This window comes from Anser brachyrhynchus, assembly GCF_964034855.1.
Source record: "Anser brachyrhynchus genome assembly, chromosome: Z".
Lineage (NCBI taxonomy): Eukaryota > Metazoa > Chordata > Aves > Anseriformes > Anatidae > Anser > Anser brachyrhynchus.
Window position 1 is genome coordinate 59481714 of NC_137697.1, and position 21708 is coordinate 59503421.

The 21708-nt window shown below is 41.3% G+C and overlaps 1 long non-coding RNA gene across 3 annotated transcripts in view; it reads left to right on the forward strand.

The window, feature by feature from the left end:
• The first annotated feature begins 19373 nt into the window (after positions 1–19373).
• The window catches only part of LOC308185625, a 43308-nt gene continuing 40973 nt past the window's right edge, over positions 19374–21708 (forward strand). For all 3 annotated transcript variants that reach the window (XR_013943523.1, XR_013943524.1, XR_013943525.1), the window contains exon 1: positions 19374–21603. This is a non-coding gene — a long non-coding RNA (uncharacterized lncRNA). The remainder of the gene's footprint in view (positions 21604–21708) is intronic.

Here is a 21708-nt window from a genome sequence, read left to right on the forward strand (position 1 = left end):
AGGCTACATTTTGCATGGACTAGGATCCTATGGAATATGGAGAGGTAACTCTCCTCTTAACTTTACAGCTTGGGTAGCTATTGCAGCAAATCCTTCAGACTGTTGAATTTGAACATATATTGCCTGAAAACACAATTTTGGAATTCTTATGGTTGGTGTTTCTTCTTCACAGCTAAAAGGTTGGGTGAAGTGGTAGGTATGAGCTAACTTTACTCATGTCACCACTTTAAGGCACCCTGAATAGATCCAGTCACAACCTGTCCCTTCTGACAACTTCACTTGCTTCTCAGAAAAACTCAGGCCAGCAATTAATATTATTTCATCTGCAATAGTTGGGAAATAGTCTCATCAACATCCAATTAAATTTGGATCCACCACTTTTGACACAGATCTAGCTTTTCCAACCATTCCTTCTATTCCTGGACCTTACTGGTTATGTGGAACTGTGGCCTGGAAAACATTGACTCCCAGGTGGGCTGGTCAAGGTACTTTAGGGCATCTATTACTCTATATTGCAATACACTGAACCTTAATTCAGAGAAGACCTTTATCATACAGAAGGCAATATCCTTTTAACCCATTAGCAATCAGCAGTACTGAGTTCCACAAGGCTCTGTGGATCCTGATATCTGGGCTGTGAGTCAGTGAGTTAGAAAAGGCTATAATCAACATCTCTGTAACCCTAGAATACACAGGTGATGACACAGCTGATGCAATATCTGCTCTTCAATCAGAAATTAAACAGACCTCCCATGCAACTTTGCAAAACAGAATGGTCCTAGACAACTTATTAGTGCACACGGCAGAGATTCTGTTGTCATTAACAGCAGTTGTTGTACTTACGTTGACCATAGCGAAAGGATTGAAACTGACACTCATAAGATACAGAAAAGCCCCCAGGTGTTACGTACAGAAGCATTAGAAGACACACTGGACCTTTGGAAACATCTGGGTTTGGTTAACTTCTTGGCTATCTGTCCTGTTTTCAGCTAGGATAGTTAATTTTCCTCCTAGTAGCTGGTAGGCTGCTGTGCTGTGGATTTAGGATGAGAATAATGTCGATAACACACTGATGTTTGAATTGTTGCATCCAAATGGGATGCCTTCCATCCAGAATACTTTCAGGCCACGTTGCTGAACCAGGGGGTTGCCCAGTTCCATGCCTAGCTCCTATGCCACTGTATGGTTCTTGGAGAATTATAAGTTGTAAGAGGCAGAGTACCCAGAGCAGAGGAGAGGAACAACAGCCAGTTCCCTCAGGACCCTGGGATTCATGTCATCAGGGCCCATAGACCTGTACCTGTTTATATTCATCAGGTGGTCTCGAACCTGCTCTTCACTTAGAGTGGGTGGGACTTTGCTACCCCAGCCTCCATCTATGTGTTGAGGGAAATGAAGGACTTGGGAAGCCTGTCTACCAGTGCAGATGGAGGCAAAGAAGTTGTTGAGTACCTCAGCCTTCTCCACATCTGTTGTTCCCAATTACTCAGATATGGAAACTCGCTCCTAGTACAAGAAATTAGCCACCTATCATCACTTACACACTACTATTTTCACCCCTCACTCTATTTTCACAAATGTTAAAGGTGCGTGGTGGCCCTCGGGGACTCCTCCTGTCACCCCAGCGCAGCAGCCCGAAGGAAGCTGGGTCCTCTGTTGTGCTCTTCCTCGAGGCTCTGTGCAGAAGGGATGCCACCTCTCGCACAAGGGCTGGCGGATGGGAAAGAAGCACTCACGCAACCCCTGAGAATCGGCAAGAGTTGTTTATTGCCAGGACGTGTAGCAGGTAAGCCTGCGGGATGTCCATGGTGTTTGGTGGCTCCAACCTAATGCTTGGGGTGGAGCCTGCGTGACGACAAGTAGGGAGCCAGCCGGGCACTCCTGTGATGCTGTTGGTGCTCTCTGATGGCAGAGAGCAAAGACATGCTGCGAGAGTCCCAGCTCTGTTCTGGCAGAGGTGTATCCACTTCCATCGGTTCCTCCACATCTTCTGGTGGATCCAGCTCCATGTGCTCCACGGTGTTCAGCACAAGGCTAAGCCAGTCCTTGCCCGGGACTGCCCAAAAGGGATGCCTTCCATCCAGCATGTTTTCAGGCCAGGGTGCTGCACCAGAAGGTCGTCCAGTTGCACACCTTGGTCCCATGCTACTGTTGGGTTGATTTTCATGCATGGGTCTGACGCTGTCATCTGGTTTACGGCCATGGCTGGGTCCCGCATCATGCTGCAGACTATGTGCAGAACTCTGCTCCCCGTGGCTGTCTTCCTGAGACTTGTGCCTTCGCCTCATACTGCTGTTGCAACTATGGTAAGGCCCAGGTCCCCTGTCTCTGTGTGTTTGAGGGGCTGGCCTGTTCCCCGCATCGTTGCGGTGCCAATGGTACTGCTTATACGTGTCTGGGCTTGCTTGATTGGCACGCCTCTACTCCGCGTGGCTGTCTGGACGATGCTTATGCCTTCGCCCCACGTGACCATTGTGCGAATTGTAAAGCCCATGCCTCGAGTCGCTGTCTGGTTTAGGGGAAGGACTGCGCATGGCCTGGAGTTGCCGATGATCAAGCCAGTCCCTGCTGGGGACTGGCCGCATGGGATGCCTTTGGTCCGGAAACTTTTCTGGCCGGGGTGCCGAACCATGTGGTAGTCCACTTTCATGCCTATGTCCCCTGCCGCTGTGTGGTTGATTTCCATTTGTGGGTCTGACGCTGCCATCTGGTTTATGGCTGTGCCTGGGTCCCACACTGTGTTGCGTGCTATGGGCATGCCTCTGCTCCATGAAGCTGTCTGGCTGATGGTCCTGCCTTTGCCTCACACCGCCATTTCAGCTAGGAGAAAGCCCAGGCCCCCTGTCGCTGTGTGTTTGAGGGGCTGGCCTGTTCCACGCATCATTGCAGTGCCAATGGTACCGCTTATACGTGTCTATGGACTGCGTGCCAGAGGTCCTGTAGGCACTGGTGTCTTTTGTGCCGTGGGTGCTATCCTTCCGCCCATGACACGTCTCCTTCTTGTTAGGTGCATTCCTTCTCGGTGCTTCCTTGGACTACATCGCTGTCCTCTCACACCGAGGAGGCCTGCTGGTCGCCTTCCTGCTCCTGGACTTCTTCCTGTCACACAATCTGGCTATCAGAGTGCCTAGAAGCTCAGCAAATGGTGGGCCAGCTGCAGGGGTCCTGTTTTATAGGGCCCATGGAAAAGGCGGGCCAGTGGTGGCCACTGTGACATCAGCAAGCCTCTGCAATGGAGTGGCCCATGCGTGGCCAAATTTGGGCGGCTGTGTTGGGAGTGGCCTGCCTGGAAGATGCCCTCACGTGGGAGAAGGAGGAGGGCTGGGGGGGCTGAGGGCCTCTTTTCTGAGGCTCGCTCCCCCGGCCATTTGGCTTGCCAGAGAGAAAGGCTGCCCCTTGGCCACAGGGACTGCCCTGCACCTCCCATCCTGTGCCCTGGGTTTATTTTTAACACTGGTTTTTAGGTAATTTCATTCTGTTCTTTATGGAAAAGAACAGAAGCAAGGTGCATCTTCAGCCGTAATTCCCATGTGCGCTTTGTGTTGCGAGTGAAGAATTTCTTCCTCACGTCACATCTGATCTAAATCTCCCCTCCATTTGTTCAAAGCCATTATTCCTGGTTCCATGGCTATGCTCCCTGATAGAGTCCCTCTCCATCTTTCTTTTAGGCCACTTTTATGAGTAAGGTTAGGTGGCAAAAATGCAGTACCTGGAAGATTGCAGCCTTATCTACCTTGTTCCACATGTTCCACATGACATTTTCCAGCTCAGGCTCTAGCTTCTGATCAGTGCAACGTAGAATCATAGAAACATGAAGGTTGGAAAAGACCTCCAAGATCATCTGGTTCAACCATCCCACTACCACCAATGTCACCCCCTAAATCATGTCCCTAGGCACCAGGTCCAACATTTCCTTGAACACCACTTGATGCTACCACTTCCCTGGGCAACCCGTTCCAATGTCTGACCGCTCTTTCTGAGAAGAAATATCTCCTACTTGTTTTAATTGTTGAAGAGCAGTGCTTACACTAAGCCAAGGACTTTTCAGCTTCTTGCTCTGTCCTGCCAGTGGGCAGGCTGGGGGTGCAGCAGGAGCTGGGAGGGGACAGAAGCAGGACAGCTGACCCCAACGGGCCAAAGGGGTATTCCGTACCATATGGCATCATGCTGGACAAGTAATGTGGGGTGGCTCGGGGATAGGCTGGGCGTCGGTCAGCGGGTGGTGAGCAGTTGCATTGTACATCACTTGTTTTGTAGACATTATTATTAGTAGTATTATTATCATTATTGTTATTCATTTCCTTTTTTTTTTTTTTTTTTTTTTTTTGTCTTAATAAACTGTCTCTATCTCAGCCCACAAGCTTTCACTTTTTTTTTGATTCTTTCCCCCATCCCAAGAGGTTCAGGGATGTGTGTAAGCGAATAGCTGCATAGTGCTTAGCTGCCAGCCAGATTCAACCACAACACTATCTGAATTAGGGACTTTGACTAGAAGGATATTATATGGAATATGATATTTGGCTTTTAACTAGGTAAGAAGGGGGACAGGGCTGAGGCTTGTTGGAGCTGTGCCAGGGGGAACAACAGCAAGGCTGGGCGAGAAGGCAATGGCCCAACTGAAGTGCATCTACACTAATGCACGCAGCATGAATAACAAACAAGAGGAGCTGGAAGCCATCGTGCAGCAGGCAGGCTACGACTTGGTTGCCATCACGGAAACGTGGTGGGACCACTCTCATGACTGGAGTGCTGCGATGTCTGGCTATAGGCTCTTCAGAAGGGACAGACAGCACAGAAGGGGTGGTGGTGTGGCTCTCTGTATTGGAGAGTGTTTTGATGTTGTGGAACTTGAGTCTGGGAATGATAAGGTTGAGTCCCTATGGGTTAGGATCAGCGGGAAGGCCAACAAGGCAAACATCCTGGTGGGGGTCTGTTATAGACTGCCGAACCAGGATGAGGAGACTGATGAGGAGTTATACAGGCAAGTGGCAGAAGTTGCGAAATTGTCAGCGCTTGTTCTTGTGGGGGACTTCAACTTCCCAGACATATCCTGGAAGCACAACACAGCCCAGAGTAAGCAGTCTAGGAGGACTAGGAGTCTAGGAGTCTAGGAGTCTAGGAGCAGTCTTGGAGAAGAGGGCGGGCCACTCAGGAGGACTATAAGGATGTTGTAAGGCTGTGCAGGGACAAAATTAGAAAGGCCAAAGCTCATCAGGAGCTCAGTCTGGCTACTACCGTTAAAAATAACAAAAAAAGTTTTTACAAATACATCAACACAAAAAGGAGGACTAAAGAGAACCTCCATCCTTTACTGGATGCGGGGGGGAAACAGTGACAGGAGATGAGGAAAAGGCTGGGGTGCTTAATGCCTTCTTTGCCTCAGTCTTTAGTGGTAAAACCAGTTGTTCTCTGTACCCAGTGCCCTGAGCTGGTGGAAGGGGATGGGGAGCAGGATGTGGCCTTCATAATCCACGAGGAAATGGTTGGCAACCTGCTACAGCACTTAGATGTACGCAAGTTGATGGGGCTGGATGGGATCCACCCGAGGGTACTGAGAGAACTGGCAGAGGAGCTGGCCAAGCCACTTTCCATCATTTATCAGCAGACCTGGCTAAGGCAGTCCCTCAGGGGAGGTTCCAGTCGACTGGCAGCTAGCAAATGTGACGCCCATCTACAAGAAGGGCTGGAAGGTAGACCCGGGAAACTATAGGCCTGTTAGTTTAACCTCAGTGCCAGGGAAGCTCATGGAGCAGATTATCTTGAGTGTCAACACGAAGCACTTGCAGGGCAAGCAGGCGATCAGGCCCAGTCAGCATGGGTTTATGAAAGGCAGGTCCTGCTTGACGAACCTGATCTCCTTCTATGACCAAGTGATGTGCTTGGTGGATGAGGCTAAGGCTGTGGGTGTGGTCTACCTTGACTTCAGTAAGGCTTTTGACACCGTTTCCCACATCATTCTCCTCAAGAAACTGGCTGCTCGTGGCTTGGACTGGTATACGCTTTGTTGGGTTAAAAACTGGCTGGGTAGCCGGGCCCAAAGAGTTCTGGTGAATGGAGTCAAATTCAGTTGGAGGCCAGTCACTAACGGAGTCCCCCAGGGCTCAGTAGTGGGGCCAGTCCTCTTTAATATCTTTATGAAAGATCTGGGTGAGGGGATCGAGTGCACCCTCAGTAAGTTTGCAGATGACACCAAGTTAGGTGAGTGTGTTGACCTGCTTGAGGATAGGAAGGCTCTGCAGGAGGATCTGGATAGGCTGGACCGATGGGCTGAGGTCAACTGTATGAGGTTCAACAAGGCCAAGTGCCAGGTCTTGCACCTGGGATGCAACAACCACAAGCAGAGCTACAGGCTGGGAGATAAGTGGTTGGAAAGCTGCCTGGCAGAGAAGGACCGGGGAGTACTGGTTGATAGGCAGCTGAATATGAGCCAGCAGTGTGCTCAGGTGGCCAAGAAGGCCAACAGCATCCTGGCTTGTATAAGAGGCAGTGTGGCCAGCAGGTCTAGGGAGGTGATTGTCCCCCTGTACTCGGCTCTGGTGAGGCCGCATCTCGAGTACTGTGTTCAGTTTTGGGCCCCTCGCTACAAGAAGGACATGGAGGTGCTCAAGAGAGTCCAGAGAAGGGCAACGAAGCTGGTGAGGGGTCTGGAGAACAAGTCTTATGAGGAGCGGCTGCGGGAGCTGGGATTGTTCAGCCTGGAGAAGAGGAGGCTCAGGGGCGACCTTATCACTCTCTAAAGGTACCTTAAAGGAGGCTGTAGCGAGGTAGGGGTTGATCTATTCTCCCACATGCCTGGTGACAGGATGAGGGGGCTAAAGTTGCATCGGGGAGGTTTAGGTTGGATGTTAGGAAGAACTTCTTTACTGAAAGGGTTGTTAGGCATTGGAATGGGCTGCCCAGGGAAGTGGTTGAGTCACCATCCCTGGAGGTCTTTAAAAGATGTTTAGATGTTGAACTTAGTGATATGGTTTAGTGTAGGACTTGTTAGTGTTAGGTCAGAGGTTGGACTAGGTGATCTTGGAGGTCTCTTCCAACCTAGACGATTTTGTGATTCTGTGATTCCTCTGCCCTTCAGAACTGCCTCCCAAGGGACTCTGCCAACCAGTGTCCTGAACAGCTCAAAGTCTGCCCTCTGGAAGTCCAAGACAGCAGTTTTACTGATCCCTCTCCTGACTTAGCCAAGATGATTGTCTAGAGTCCATCCCTCCCAAGGATGGACACCTGGCTCCTTTAACATGGAAATAATTTTTTCCTCACCTCTTTCTTCTTTTCTGAAACTGTATATAGGTTAGGTCTCTGCAATCACTTGGCAGAGAGCAGGGAAGCACAGGAGAAGCTGCTGTCCAAATATTCTCTCACTATGATTATAGTTAAGAAAACTTCTCTCTGACATGTCCTACATTCTACTTGAATTACTATGCACTTGCAGTTCCTCTGTTCTCTGACAGACTATTAATTAATTAACTAATTTTATGGGTCAAACTGCAGCCAAATATGTTGTGGACTTTGAATGACTTCCATGGAGTTACTCCAAAATGGTGACCTTTCTGCTCTAGTTATTTCTAGCAAAGAAACAATGCAGTTTAGCAATGCTCTTGAGGACTGTTTTTAGGCAGAAAAATAATTGTTATGGAAAAAGAAATTGATATGGGGTTCAACTCGTAGGCTGATTTCCTGAAACAAGAGGCATATACCAATAAGAGTTCATCCGTTCTCGAGAATTTATTTATATGCATTTATGCTTAAAAAAACAAACCAAAACAAAAACCAAAACAATTTTCTTGAAAGCTGTTATGTATAGTAAAAAATAAAGCCGAAGAAACAAAAATGTACACCCAAATGTCAACAACCTTTTTTCTGGAGTTCAATAAGCACTTTATAATACGTTACACTTAGTAACAATTTTTTGTTTGATTTCCACCATGAAGCTGAAGGTTGGAAGGAACGCCACTGTTATCAAAGTGTTATCAAAGTGTTTTTGTTTTTCTTTGTTTCTTTTCTCTGTTGTGACTGTATTTTTCAATCTTTAAACAAAAGCATGGAAATATGAATGATGTTTAAAAAGAAAAAACAGCAAAAAAACAAAACCTGAAAGCCTACAGCAAAAACATGTGTCTTTTTTCTGAGTACTTGAAGCACTGTGATTCCTTGTCACTGATTTGTTATGGAAGATCACACCTCTGGTTAATAAAATTTATAATTTTTCAGTTATTTTTCCTACAGGTGCATAACATTATTGTCTGTGAAAAACTGACTTCTATGTGGGTGTATGGGCTTTTAAAAAAATATCTAAGTAAAATGTCGGCATATCACAAGTAACATTTAGCATCATAAGTGGCTACAAAAAGTTATTCTGCCTGTAAGCAGGTAGAATCAAACAATTGTCACAGGATTTTTGTAGTTAAATATTGGCAATGTATTGCCTTATCTTTTTAAAACACCTATTTACCACTGTGGTGATTTCTTAAGTCGTAAAATGGAAATGTGCAATTGCAAATGAATACCACTCCATTAGAATAATAATTGAAATCCAGAATCAGTATTCTTATCAGAGATGGGCAATTTCTTTTCCTGAAGTCTATAAAAACACATGCCCTGTTTTCTTCCTTTCTTGCTGGTGCTTGGCCTTGAGCCCCATTGAGAAATGATAATATTTTCTCTCTGTATATGTGTGTATATTTTACCATCCCATAAATACATTATAACATATAAAAGGGTTTGTAATTCAGATTAGACCTTGATCCTGGACACAGTCATGCTTATGCTTAACATGACATCCATTAATAGTTGAACTAAACAGGGTTACTTGCCTGTGGCAAATTGAGTATGTGAGTTAACGCTTGGAGTATTAGTATTTTAATGTTTTATGTGACTCAGTTCTAGTTCAGTAGAACTCAACTGTGTGTAAAAGAAATTGCACTTGAAATCAGTATAAATTGACTGAGTTCAGATGATGCTCTGAAGGTACCAGGAGTTTCTGGAAAAACATTGTGTAGTATAAAGAGGAGGGTTTTATTATTATTATTATTTAATTTATTTAAGTAAATTAAACAATTTATATATTATAAATAGTGCATTGATGGCTACAGATTTGAATAGTCATGTTTCCTCTTGCTAGAGCATTCACGTGCCCTGAGATCAGACCTCTCAGTATTTCTAAGGTCTGTTCTTTGCACTAGGGAACCTCCCTGAGTACTGGCATCTCAGGGAATGTTAAATGTATTTCATTTGCCAAATATGGCTAAAACAATTTAGAAGAAAAGTTAAGAGACAATGTAACAACCTAGCTTTTTATTCCATCCTTTTTTGGAATGCACTTCAACTTTCTGAATGCCAGAAAATGAGTTGTGAGTAGCTTCAATAACAGCAATTCACGTTTCTGCTCCAGCTCAGAAACCTCCTGTATATTTTGATTTTCATCCCATTTTGCTTGCTCCATGAAAAAACCTGGACAAACTTTAGGAAACATTAATGTTAATCAGGTTTCTTCAACTGTTTGCATTAAATTCTGTGGCAGTATTGAAGTGCACTGTTGGCAGAATTGGTCTCTGACAGATTACAAAAGAGTAGCATAAATACACAGACATAAGCAGTTAGATATTGTGGCATGGTCCTTGATAACCCAGTGTGGCCAGGATCTTGTGTTCCATGGAAAAGATATTGACCACTTAGTCTGTGAAGGCTTTGATTACCAGGCCCAAAGCTATTTTAACCGGAAAATAGGAATGTACTTCAAAATTCCTAGTTAGAGCTGTGGATATTGTTGCTTTCTGGCTGTAAAGTATTGCCATGTCTGGAGGGACAACATGCCATGTGGTTTTGTTAGTTTAATGCAACCATGTTTCAGGTGGTTTCAGGGCAAGGTAAAACTAAGAAAAATGTTTAATTCGTTCACTTACAAGTCCTTCCAGCCTCACAATCTGTCTTTAAAGACTCAGATTACTGAGATTAATTGTGATTCTCTTATTTGCTTGCTTGTCAGAGCTCAAGTTTCTGAAGGTTGTTCCTTTGCTCTGTCCCTGTATCTACTGAACAAACTATAGATGTTTTCCTGCTCTGTCTAGTTAGAGGATTGGCTCCTGCATACATATGTGGCTTACAACTTCAAAAAAGAAACCTGTATTGAGAATGAAAGCAAGGTGTTTTTTAATTTAATTTATATTTATATTTATATTTATATTTATATTTATATTTATATTTATATTTATATTTATATTTATATTTATATTTATATTTATATTTATATTTATATTTATATTTATATTTATATTTATATTTATATTTATTTTTATTTTTATTTTTATTTTTATTTTTATTTTTATTTTTATTTTTATTTTTATTTTTATGTTCTATCTTTCTCTTTGAGGGTCTATCAGCTCCATCTTCTCTCTGCCTTCCATGATTTCTTGATCATTAATTCAGTTAAAGTCATTCTGTTTTTTTTTTTTTTTTTTTTCCCCACAACCCTGACCTGTTCTCTACTGCTTTTCAGCAAGTTGATTCGGGATCTCAGTTGAAAGCAAGATTATATTTAAGCATTTTTGCATTTACGCCTTGTTACTGAAAATGAAAGGAATATTATGATACAGTAGGAAGATAAGGTTATATCGTTACTTCCACTTTACACTCTGTTAAAATAAGAGAACATGAATAAGATTCCCATTTCAGTGTCAAATGGCAACGGTTTCAAATGCTGCAGTTTACCATCAGTGGGAAGTGCTGTTCTGTATTATTTATGTAGAATGATGGTTGGAACGATAATTGGTCTCAAACAGACTTGTGTATTTTGTTTTGAACCAATAGCTACCATCAAGACCAAATCTTTCCAAAGCTGGACATCCTTTCTCATTGTTTTCACACTGCCTTTAAGAATCACTGGCTTTGTAATATGAATAGAGATTTTCCTTAACCATCATTTAAAAGCATAGCAATTATTCATATCCTGTCTGAGCTTCTGTCTGCTTTTCAACATCTGTGTCCTACAGTTCTTTCTAAAATTACTTTAGGACTCCCACTGTTTTAAGACCTCCATTGGCACTCTTTGTATGGACCTAACCTGGGCCTAGTGGGACCTCCTTAAAAAACAGCTTGCTTTCTGCTACCATGTTAGTTCTGTTGCTTGGGAGCTAGTGCAGCTATGACAATGAGCCTTAACTATAAAAGCTTTATATTTGTGCAGGTCTGTTGACTATCCAAGAATTACCTTTGGCTTATAATGTGGATGTATCAGAGAAGAAGAGTGTTGATACTTATTTTCGTGTGAATTGTAGAGATAATTGTATTACTTTTATCTTCTGCATTGTAAGTTAAGTGCATTCTTCATCATTAGGAAAAAATTATCCATATTTACACAGCACGGAAAAGACATTTTTTCCAAAATTTTCACCTTAAGAAGTTAATAAATGCAGTCATCCAGAACTATGAAAGGAGAGGAATGTAAATTATTTGTAGATGGGAAAAACACTTTCTCATATGTTCTCTGTCTCCCAGCAGTCTGGGGTTCTGTGCTCTTAACCTTAGTCATTTTAGTCCTACAACAGGAGCCTAATTTATGTTATTTTCAAGGAAGGGAAAAATGACTGAAGAGGAGCTCTCTTACCATACGCATTTTAATTATAGCCTAAATATAACTAAATATAACCTCTTATATTTTTTCTGTTGATTTGACCTTTATAATGCAGAAGCAATCTCACCAAGGGAGATTAAGGTGAGTTTGTAAATAAATAAATGTGAAATAATATTTGATCTCTATGACTTTACGGGGCAACTTGGTCACACTTTTTCGCTCTCCTGTACCTAGCCACTCAAAGTAAGCTTCTTAGAACTGATCAGTTTGTTGTTTGGGTTCAGGTTCATCCAGTAAGAGATTCTTTATCCAATCGTTTCTCTAATAACCAAGCAAATTAGTATATCTCTGTCATCTAATTGTAAATTAAGGACATTATTTTAATGTCACTCATTTTTAACTACTGGAAACCCCCTAGATACCATAGGAGGGAATGATGTTATTCTTTCTTCAGGTGTTTGTGATTCAGTGTTACTTTTGGCATTAATGTCAATGTCTTCCATGAGTATGTTTCTTGCATTTGGCCCTAAAGAAATTGTCATCACTGCAGTGATAGCTTTGCACAGGACATAATTATTGTCACAGTAACACACAACCCACACTAACATACAAACCCAGTGATGTGCTTTTTTTAATGATCTATACAAAAATAAAGATCCAAATGGATAATTTAGCAATGCATTAAAAATCAATCTGTAAGATTGATTAGAACCTTTTCAAATAAACAGATAATTGCAATCATCCTTTCATATGTTTACAAGAGTCTGTGCACCTCAGGAGTTATTACAGCTTCCAGAGAAGGGCCCTCTAGAAGCTGAATATCATTTACAGCCATTTGTTACATATTGAGCAATAAATTGAAGGAAAAGGCTGGAAATTAGGAGATATCTAAGTACCCATGAGTATTATATGTATGATTAGATGTGTTTGTTTAAACTGAAGTATCATTCTTCTGTTTAAGATCTTCCTAAGATTTCTTATTATTAGAAAGTATTATTAGGTGTGATACTTTCTAATAATGAGAAATCTCAGGAAGAACCTAGAAGAAATATAGGCAGAAAGGTAATTTCCATGTGTTGATGAACTGATGCTGATTTAGCATGGATACATGAGCAGATACTAAATATAATCAGTTTTTATGCAAATCAAAGCCCTGGAGCAACACTTCAGTGACAGCTGAAAATAACTCATTCTCTTCCAAATAACAGTTACTTCCAAGTGCAGCATGCTCTTCTCAAACCAGCTAAGGTCTGCATTATACAAAAGAGAAACTGTCAGCAAGAGCATTGAATCATGCTTTCAGCTATCATGGCACTTTTTTCTACTATTACATTTAGTTAAATGGCAGTCACTGAGATTTGTATATCTTCACTTGAATGGATGAAACATTTCTGTTGGGAAGAAATATAAATGAAACAGCAAATGAAGGTCACTTGTGAATATACTGGGTATCTTAAAATTGACGGAAATGTTAACTATAATTTACTACTGAGAAAATTTAAATAGCATTTTCTTCTGCTGATTCTTTTCTCTGTCATAAATGTTTCAGTAAAGGAGCTGTACAACTGATGTTAAATGAAAACTAGAGAGTGTCATGTGGGATGTTTGTTGGGAGTGTGTCAGGCAGCGTTCGTTTGAAATCCTTTGGAGGCTCTGTATAGGAGCTTCCCTTGAATGACAGGAAAAAACCAACCAACCAACCAAGAAAAACATCATAGTCCTTTTGGCAGAGATTAGGCTATTTTCCTAATTTTGTTTAAATGTGTTCTTCCACTAGAAGTTATTTTGTTAATGAAATCCATTCATTGATGAAACAAGAGGGAAATAAATATTTCGTTACCAAAATGTGGTTAACAGAAGAGAAGAAAGCACTCAGCAAATTCACCCAAGGGACTACAACTGTATATGTTATACTTAAACATATTACCTTTTGCTTGCAGTGAGTTTAAGTTTTTTAGTCTGGTGAGGAGTCAGGCCACTTGTAAAATATTGCAGCAGGACCTCAACCTCATGACACTGAATCACAAGGTAGTAAAACGACAAGTGATCATGGCCTTCTATTCCTGGTTCAGAAGGCTTGATCTGCTCCTCTTCCCCCCTCAAAAAAAATGGAAATGCTGGATATAGTTTCAAATAAGTGGATAATATTACTAGAAGAGTTTCATTATTTTTGAGCTTCAGAGTGTGGGAAGAAATGGCATCCTGAAAGCTTTACCAGTGTAGAGACCCTAGAATAATAAAAGTTTTTAAGTCTGACAAGATGAAATCTCAGCTTTTGGTATCCCTTCGGTTAGGAATACTTAAAATCTGAATTGTAGTTTTGGCTATGAAAAATTTAGAAGAAAGCACACTCTTTGTTTTAATATTATCCTCCTGCTAGACAGGCATAACTGAATGGAAAAAAGATGCCTGACATATTTTTCTGGAAATGAAAGATGTCTGGAAAGGTAAAGAGATGAACCTAGGTTTCCTGACTAATAGCTTAGTGATCTTGCTGATGGAAAGATGTGTGATTTAATAATGGTAATTATTTAAATTGAATGGATTAAGATATTTCTGATGGGTATGATATATTAATCCAGTGCTATCATTCTGTTAATGAGGTCATGTTCTTTGAATCATTTGTTGTGCACTATGGTCTGTAGCCTGGCTGCGTAGATGATACATGAAGAATCTCACTTTCTGGGTCAGCAGCAGCTTTGGTACATTCTAGGCTGCAGTTACTGGGAGATCTGAGTACAGTGACATAAACCTTCTTTGTATTTGTTAAAATTTTCTGCATTTTAGGAATGTTATGTTGACCAAAACATTCATTAAAATATTATTTTTCCTACAGAGAATCTTTCCATGTAGGCAGTTCCCAAGACTTAGACCAGGATGTAGTTAGGATGCAGTTGACTTAGAGAGAGGAATCGCATCTGTGTACAGTGGTTAAAACCAATCAGACAAACCTGTCAGAGGCAGTGTCCTATCTCTTGTTCCTATCCAACCATATCTTGTTATTGTTACTTCTTGTATTTATTTCTCTTCTAAAATAAGATTAAAAATAGCTCCACAATCATATTAGAAAAGACGTTATAGTGGAATATTAGAACAATTTTTATTTTCTTCCAAGTCTGTATCAGTGGTTATCTGAATTAACATTTAAAACAACTTGTATGAGGTGAAGAGAAAATGGTTTATCCTTTCTTCTTGTGCAGTACAGTGTAGTGGCAGGAACCTTTTCTTTGCTACATAAAATGAAGAAGCTGCGAGGAATGTCTACATTTATACAGGCCCTTAAAAAACATCTTTGTGCTAATTCAGGTTCCTGGGTTGCCTATGGCTCTGGCTGTTCTGGTTCTCCTTTGTTTTACTGAAGGTGCATCTAAGGTCAACTGCCACTAACTATGCTGTTAAATATTGATTTAACAATTTGAATTAATGCAATTTGCAGTTGTTCCTTCCTACTTAATGTACAGCAGCACTTCAGTGACCCAGTCAATAAGATCAATAGCACTCATGTGAAGTTCAGGCTATAGTTGTCACTGACTTGCTCTGCCCTTCTCCTTGCTCTCTTCACCCAGGGTCAGGCAGGTTTTAGTTAATGCACAATCTATGTTCCTGCTAATAGGCCATGGGACTTCCCTAGCTAGGCGTACTCTGTGCACACCAATTACTTCTGAAGCAGATTGTTTGCTGCCTTATACTGTTGTTGTCAGTGTTTTCTTTTCTTTCTTTCCTTTTTCTTTTTCTTTTTCTTTCTTTTTCTTTCTTTCTTTCTTTCTTTCTTTCTTTCTTTCTTTCTTTCTTTCTTTCTTTCTTTCTTTCTTTCTTTCTTTCTTTCTTTCTTTCTTTTTCTTTCTTTCTCTTTCTTTCTTTCTTTCTTTCTTTCTTTCTTTCTTTCTTTCTTTCTTTCTTTCTTTCTTTCTTTCTTTCTTTCTTTCCAAATGTTAATCACTTTGTCAGAATAACACTGAAATTACAGTATGCCTTGGTATTGCATAGGTAAGTAATTATTATTGTTCCTTTTTCATGAATGTACCACCACTGGAAAGAGAGGAGTCACAACTGACCAGTATTCAGATGGTAAATAATAGGTGAGTGTAGATTTAAGTGTATACGCCCCAAGTCAATTTCCCTCTGAGCAGTCTGTTAAAAGTGATCTTATTTATTTATTCATTTATTTATTTATTTATTTATTTATTTAGATTTGTGTCTCTTCTATGCCAGAAGTATACATGTGCACATAAGCAGAGGGAATGTCTGTGTGGAAAAAACAACCAACCAACCAACCAACCAAAAAACACATGAGAAATAATGTCTTTTGACTAATTTTGAGAATAATGGAGCATGTGTAGTAAGCAAGAAACTGATGTTTGTGCATTTATTTAAAAAAAGGATGGTAGTAGTTCTTACAATGTTGCAAAAATCTTCTTTAATATGGTTTGGCATTCCCCAACCCCCTGCTTTCCTTACCTAATTCAGAATGAAGTATAAATCCACATGATGATCACCTTGTGCTGCCACACACCCTCCCTATACTCCTTCCACAGTTCAGTGTTGTTCTTCACCCACTTTCACCCACTCATGGAGAGAAAAACAAAACAACAAACCTTCCTGGGATGCCCTGTTTCTTCTTGAGTCACCTGTGGTCAGGTATAACAAAAATAAGGTGGCAAAGAGGCATCAGGAATGATGTGAGACTGCAGAAGCCACATGCTGTAAAGGCACAACAGTACACTCCTTGTCCCTGCCCCCTGCTTTGCAGAGCTCAGAGACAGGGATTAGAAAACTGTAGTTTAACCTGGGAAAGAACTGAATTAACTGGAACAATCACAATAGAAAGAAGTTTTTTGTTCTAGCTCCAGATAGCAGAACAAAGTATGGAACAGAACAAACAGTATGGTATCAACAGTGAGAGCTGCATGTCTTCATTGTCTGACTATCACTGAGGATATACTTTGTGAATTTGACTGTTCATGGCTTTCCTCATCTATTTCCATGTGAATCTGTTTTCTCAAAGCTGCATCTCACAGATCCATTTAGATGACATGAAGAAGATGTCTAAGAGGAAGAATAGGAGATTTGTACTTACTAGCGTATACAATTCAGGTATGACTATGAACTTGAGAAAGTTAAAGAATGATAACTTTAGACTTTAATTTATGGTTTCAACAATTTACAAATGTATTTTGGGAAGATCAAACTCTGAAACCACTTTTCTCTTGGAAACAAAGGCTTGTGTCTTTGTTAAAAAAGAAAGCTGCCTTTGTACTTTCTGACCATTCTCTTTCATTTTGTAACCTTTTAAAAAGCCCTTTTAGCTATATGGAATATAACATTAAAAACACCTCAGGGGATCTTTGTTCTGAAATGCTTCTTTTCTTATTGTATTTTTTAAAGTTATTCCTGAAGAAACTAGGAACCATCTTATTACAAATACTTTTTTTTTTTTTTTTTTTTTCTCTCCAATGTTTCCTCCTCTTTTTCACTGTTCTGTAAGCTGAGAGACATAATGATTAAAAATTCTCATCATGCCCATCTGCCTGTGCGTCCGGTTCTTTGTCATTTGGCAGTTGAGTATCAAAGCAGTATCATCAACGTTCTTTGAAAGCTAAGCAGGCTGGACATGTAATTTAGATGAAAAACAATTACACTGTGTTAGCTTTCTTTTGGCAAGAGTATTAGGGCTCATCTTAGAGATGGGAAACAAAAGCAGCACTTCATGAATTTTAAATGAGGGAAAGTGTGGGTGGGTGTGTGAGAGAGGGAGTTGTCTGGCAAGAGCTTTTCCATATAATCTTTCTCTAAGTAGTTCTTTTCTCTCTAGAATATGTCCAAGTCTGTGCTACTGGCAGTGGTTAGAATACTATTTCCCTCAAACACAGATAGTGTTAATGACCGTCTTAGTGGAATTTCTTTCAGATCACCTTTTTGATCTTCATTAAAAACAAAAGGCTGTGCCTCAGTAACAAGCTGACAAACTTCACAACCATAGAGTATTAAAAGAGTTAACAGATGTTGTATGAACTCATTTTCAACCAGATAACTTTATTTTTTTTTCTTTTTTTTTTTCTTTTTTTTTTGGTCATGTTATATGGAGCCTACTGTGGTGTGTTTTTAAGCACTTCAGAGTGGTTATTCTTAAATTTTTATAAGCAGAGTTCATAAAAGCATGAAAGAATTTCTGTTTACAATACAAGCTTAATGTCACTTTTTTTTTTTCCCCCAAACATCTAAGCAAACAACATCATATATTACCAGGTTCTAAAGTCCTACAGGGTAAGAACAAGTGTGTGACAGAAAGCACTGACTCCGGAAAAATAGCCCTTTTAGGGAATATATATAAGTGCAAGTTCAATGATAAGCATTTAATTGTTTGTTTGTTTGTTTATTTATTCTGAGTGAGGACCTTGATCTGTCCTGAAGAGATTGTAATGAAGATTTAAACAATGTCAAAAAGAAATTAACAATATAAGTCTGTATCCTTCTTAAGAAAGGTCATTGCTCTGAACTTTAGTGCTGATCATAAAGAAATTCTCAGCAGATGATATTAACCATGTTACTGAAACATAACCTGAATTGCAGCTTGCCAGTATTGTGCTGATTATAGTTGAAGTCTGGCAAATATTTAACAAAGACAATATGTTTGCTTTAAAACAAATATAATTTTTTTCTTCTTTCTGTTTTTTTTTTTTTCCTTTTTTTCTGTTTCTTCAATAAACAAAATCCTTAATTTGATATCAGTATTATAAACATTTTTTTCTTGTTTGGTAGATTTAGAGGAATATGATTCTAGAAAAAATTAAAATATAATTTTCTGAATTCTAGATTTAGACTGTGAGATAAAAGCTAGACAAATTCTATTTTTGGCTCCATCAATGGTTAAAAAGATTTTTCAGATTTTCTCTGGATATATTGTCCATTAAAAATTTTGCATCTTGATAAAGACATAATTGAATCTAAGCTATATCTTATTGGCTAAAACAGAGAAATTCAATTGTTGGAACAGACCTGGATTCTTACTCCTGCCACTTCCTCACAGAAAAAAAAAAAAAAAAGCTGCTGGGAAGGAAGAATTTTATATTTTATTTTATTTATTTTATTTTACATATTATTTTACTTCATTTATTATTATTTTACTTCATTTTTCAGTCTGCCTATTTGAAAGAGCACTGCAGTATCAGGTTAAGAAAAGAGTGTGGAAATTATCTTTCTAGACTGAGATATGAGTTGTATCACTATGTTTTTAGGAGCCAGTGTGGGTCAGCAGTAAATCTGCATTGCAAATTGATATAAGACTTTACTTTACATCTACATGAGGCTACTGCTTAAGAAAGGCAATCACCTTAAACCTGAGGTGTAGTTTTGTCCTGTTCTGATTCACTGAGTAGTTCTGACTGGGGATACATTCATTATAATGATCTCTCTGATACGTTCTTAGTGTGAGGTAGTCTTAAAAATAAGTAGCATGCCGACCAAGGTGAAATTCAGTCCATGTTGCCTGCAGGAGGGTGAAAGGTTACCTAACTCACCACCTATAGTAGGCTATCTTTATTTTATGGGGTGATTTATCACTTCAAACTGTTGATTCTGTCCCAGTTTGCTTAGAAGCATCAAGGTATCTCCAGTACAACTTATTTTCATTAGAGTTTCCAGAAAATGCTGCATTCTGGAGAAAGGTACACTGAAGTACTATGAAGTACCCTGAAGCTTTTCTGTTATATATATATATATATATATATATATACATACACACACACATATATATATATATTTTTAAACAGTCATTGAAAACCTTCTGATACTTTTGTGAGTGGTGAGAACATTTGTCTGATAAAATTTTTGCTTTCTCTTTAGCGAGCAACTACATGATTGATGTGCTTTGCCAAGCACATCCAGCTTCTCTTTTGCTGTATATGAATAACAGTCACCATTACTAGTTTTAGTCCATGATTTTCAGTAATCTTGGGAACAAAGGCCCCCCTCTCTCTATGCCTTTTTAACAGCTGTCAACAGTGGAACAATATGCAAGTCAACCGAAAAATGTCATTTCCCTGGGAAGAAAAAAAAAATAAAATTGATGTTGTGTTCTGGCAAGATGTCAAACCACCATGAAACTGGGCTACAAAAAGCAGTATTTATTATTTGTGGACCGATTCGTGCTCATCAAGAGAGGAACAACACATACTGCTTGGTCTAAAGAACAGTGCACAAGAAATTCTGAGGAATCAACTTCTAACAGGCTGACAGAAAAGTATGTTCAAACACACTTCCACCACATCCCACATGGACTCCTGCATCCAGAAATTCGTTGTCACACCAAGTATGGTGACTGTGACTGCAGACTCCAGACTGGATATCTCCGTATGTTGACTGCCATGTGAGGACTCACTCAAAGAATTCAAGAAGTGGATTCACTGAGCAGTGGCAGTGATGTGGTTCTGCATGTGCACAGAAGGTCGATTAAGTATGAGATGTTTTTCAGTGTACCCTCACAGGTTAATATTAAATGTGCCTACCTACAAGTCAAAAGGGTAAGAGTGGATCCTGGCTGATGTTATAGAGAGGTCTGTGTGAGCAGGAACAATCCAGCCTTGGTCTGGCAAAGGTTCTGCAGCTATTGGACAGGGGCTGTCTGTGACAGCCTGCCAGGAGCATATGCATTTTATCACTTGTTAGTGAAGAAGGGACTGCTGTCTGGCAAACCTTCACCTGCCTGTTTCCAAAGATAGACTAGGAGAAGTTTGTCTCTGGAGCTACCTAAATATTGCTACCAGCAAGTTTCAGTCCTCGCCGTTGATGTCCAGTGGCCTCATGTACTTGGCAGGATTTGTGGGGCTGATTTTACTTCTGAAATCCCTGTCTGGGAAGGACTGCAGCCCTTATATCTCTAGCCTCTTTTCAACAAAACAGCTGATATTCCTCTGACAGGAGACTCCTCTACCTATGTCATCTGGACACAGATATGAGACACAAATTGTAAATGCAGGCGTAGTGGGTTTACATGGCAAGGTTTTGGTAACAGGGGGGCCATAGGGGTAGCTTCAGCGAGAAGAATCCAGAAGCTGCCCCGTGTGAGATAAGGCCCTGCTGCTGGCCAGAGCTGAGCCAGTAAGTGATGTTGTTTGCGCCTCTGTGAGTGCAGATTTAAGAAAGGAAAAATAACTGCTGCAGAACAGCAGCTCAGAGAGAGAGAGGACTGAGAAACAGCCCTGCAAATGCCAAGGTTGGTGAAGGAGGAGGGGGAGAGGTGCTCCAGGTGCCAGAGCTGAAGTTCTCCTGTGGCCCGTGGCCCCTGGTGGAGCAGGCTGTCCCCCTGCAGCCCATGGGTCCCACACGGAGCAGATCTCCACGCTGCAGCCCCCCCGTGGAGGAGCCCCCGGTGGAGCAGGGGGATGTGGCCTGGAGGAGGCTGCGGCCCATGGAGAGCCCCCGCAGGAGCAGGCCCCGGGCCGGAGCTGCAGCCCGTGGAGAGGAGCCCACGCAGGAGCAGGGGGTCTGGGGGGAGCTGCCGCCCACCCGTGGGGGACCCGTGCTGGAGCAGTTTGCTCCTGGGGGATGGATGGACCCCGTGGTACGGAGCCATGTGGGAGCAGTTCTTGAAGAGCTGCTGCCTGCGGGCAGCCCCCGCAGGCTCAGTTCGGGAAGGAGGCATCCCGTGGGAGGGACCCCGCGTGGAGCAGCGAAGAGAGTGACCGTGGAGTGTCAGAGGTGAAGTGCTGACCGCAGCCCCCATTCCCCTGCGCCGCTCGGGTGGGGGAGGGGAGTCGAAGAGGGTGGATGGGGGGAAAGCATATTTGGTTTCTTTCCTTTGTTTCTCACTTCTCTAGCTTGTTAGTAATAGGCAATAAATCTTACTGTCTCTCTACTCTGAGTCTGTTTTGCCTGTCACAATAATTATTGAGCGACCTCCCCCTCCTTATCTCAACCCTTGAGCCCTTTGCATCATATTTTCTCCCTCTTTCCCTTTGTGGAGGGGGAGTGAGAGAGGGCTGAAGCAGAGCTCGGCTGCCCACCTGAGTAAAACCACCGCAGCAGGTTAAGTGGAATGAGTAAGTAACTCAAAGAAATCTCCATGGAGATGCTTGTGGCCACTCTTATCAACCTGTTTCAATGTTGTGTTTCAATGGGAGTGTGTTGAGAGCTTCACAGCAAAT